A 2,388-nucleotide genomic window follows, 5' to 3' on the forward strand; every position below is an offset into this window, starting at 1 on the left:
TAGAATGCAATAGAAATAGAAACAAGGATAGCGAACGGGTTACCTACTCCTAAGGGTCAAAGCAAGCCCTTTAATTCAATTCTTTATTCTTACATTAAAATTCTTACATTAAAGAATGAATAAAATCTCCCCAAGTAGGATTCGAACCTACGACCAGTCAGTTAACAGCCGACCGCTCTACCACTGAGCTACTGAGGAACAAGGGGGGATTCGACCTCCTAGAGTTCAACTCCCGCTCTCAACCCATGAACAATATGAGTCCGAAGCTTCTTTCGTAACTCCCATAATTTCTTCGTAGTGGCTCCGTTCCATGCCTCATTTCATAGGGAAGCCCAAAGTGGCTCTATTTCATTCTATTTCACTTCCTAGCACTTCCTATCATTTAATATCCATCCCTTTGGTCTTATTGACATAAGAGATGTCATTTATAGTCTATCTCTTTCTATATATGGAAAGTCAAGAAATTCTCATCGAAACATCGAGAAATTGTGCATATAGAAAACTCTAAAGAAAGAAAAAAAGGAGACCCATGCCATGATTTTCAAATCTTTTCTATTTAGTAGTCTAAGTTTCTCGATGAGGATAATTAATTCGGTCGTTGTGGTCGGACTCTATTATGGATTTCTGACTACATTCTCCATAGGTCCCTCTTAGATCTTCTTTCTCCAATCTTGGATTAGGGAAGAAGGAGATATTCGCGACTACTGGCGATTTCATTATGGGGCAGCTCATGATCTTCATATCGATCTATTATCCACCTCTGTATCTATTCTTTCTTAGCTAAACAGGTGGAAGATCTATCCAATTTGGTTATATTATATCATGGACTCGAAAAACGGATCTGAATTTGACTGAAATGCACGATCTTCACAGGTATCACTTTTCACGATACCTAAAAGGTGGAATAGCGATTTTCGAACCATTTCCTATAAGAGAATGGTTTCCATTACTTTGAGAAATGGATTCTTATATCAAACTATAGCTATTGCATTAAAGAAGAAAAGAAACTAATAGAAGTCGAAGACGCGGAATGATAGTGAATAGAGAGAAAGATTCTTCTGATTTTCTTGTTTCTATCTACTAGACGCCGTAGAGAATTGAGAATTTTCATGTCTTTCAATTCTCGTACTCGTAATTGGAAAGTTATGGAAGGAGACCCATCATTTTGCAATGAAAACAACATATAAAACTCTGGACAATTTCGAAATCAGGCCAAGCGTCTTAATACATATGCAAAAAAATTCATTATTGGCCCACCATTGATTAGAAGATTTAGCTTGTATGAATCGCTATTGGTTTGATACGAATAATGACAATCGTTTCAGTATGTTAAGGATACAGATGTATCCACAATTCATTTAGAGTTACTTAATAGTCTATTTCTTATACCATATCTCTATCCCGTGAAATTCTCGAGCCAAAAGATGGATGCATATGCTGTGTTTCATTTTGCTAAATGATATCAATTAAATGGTGTATCAATTCCATAAATTGCATATAGCAATAAATAAATCAGCAAAATTCTTTCTAATATTTTAGATAGAAGAAACATTTCTTCTATCTAAAATATTAGAAAGAATGTACCCTTCTATCCAAATCCAATTTGCATCGATAAAATAAATCCAAATTCCAGTAGTAGATGAATAATTGCAAATTTGTGTGTGTACGAGATTAGAATAACTTCAAAATAACTGACATAATTTTGTATTTTTCCTGATCAGAAAAATACATGAAAAAGAAAGGAGGTAGAAAAATTTTTGGATTTATGGTTAAAGAAGAAAAAGAAGAAAACAGGGGTTCTGTTGAATTTCAAGTATTCAGTTTCACCAATAAGATACGGAGACTTGCTTCACATTTGGAATTACACAAAAAAGATTTTTCATCGGAAAGAGGTCTACGAAGACTTTTGGGAAAACGTCGACGTTTGCTGGCTTATTTGGCAAAGAAAAATAGAGTACGTTATAAGAAATTAATCGGTCAGTTGAATATTCGGGAGCAGTAATTTAATCGTTCAAATTTTTTTCTTGTTTTATTATTTTTTTAGTAGTCTTATAGTAGTCTTAGATTTTTCATTTTGATGAGCCTCGCTTTGAGGAATTCATGGAATAATCCATTTTCATGGAATAATGAATTAAGGAAGAAAGGATATGAGTCTACCGCTTACAAGAAAAGATCTCATGATAGTCAATATGGGCCCTCAACACCCATCAATGCATGGTGTTCTTCGACTGATCGTTACTCTCGATGGTGAGGATGTTATTGATTGTGAACCCATATTAGGGTATTTACACAGAGGAATGGAAAAAATCGCGGAAAACCGAACTATTATACAATACTTACCTTATGTAACAAGGTGGGATTATTTAGCTACTATGTTTACAGAAGCAA

Source organism: Triticum urartu, unplaced genomic scaffold, assembly GCF_056163025.1.
Source record: "Triticum urartu cultivar PI428250 unplaced genomic scaffold, HENAU_Tu73 scaffold593, whole genome shotgun sequence".
NCBI classification, from domain to species: Eukaryota; Viridiplantae; Streptophyta; class Magnoliopsida; order Poales; family Poaceae; genus Triticum; species Triticum urartu.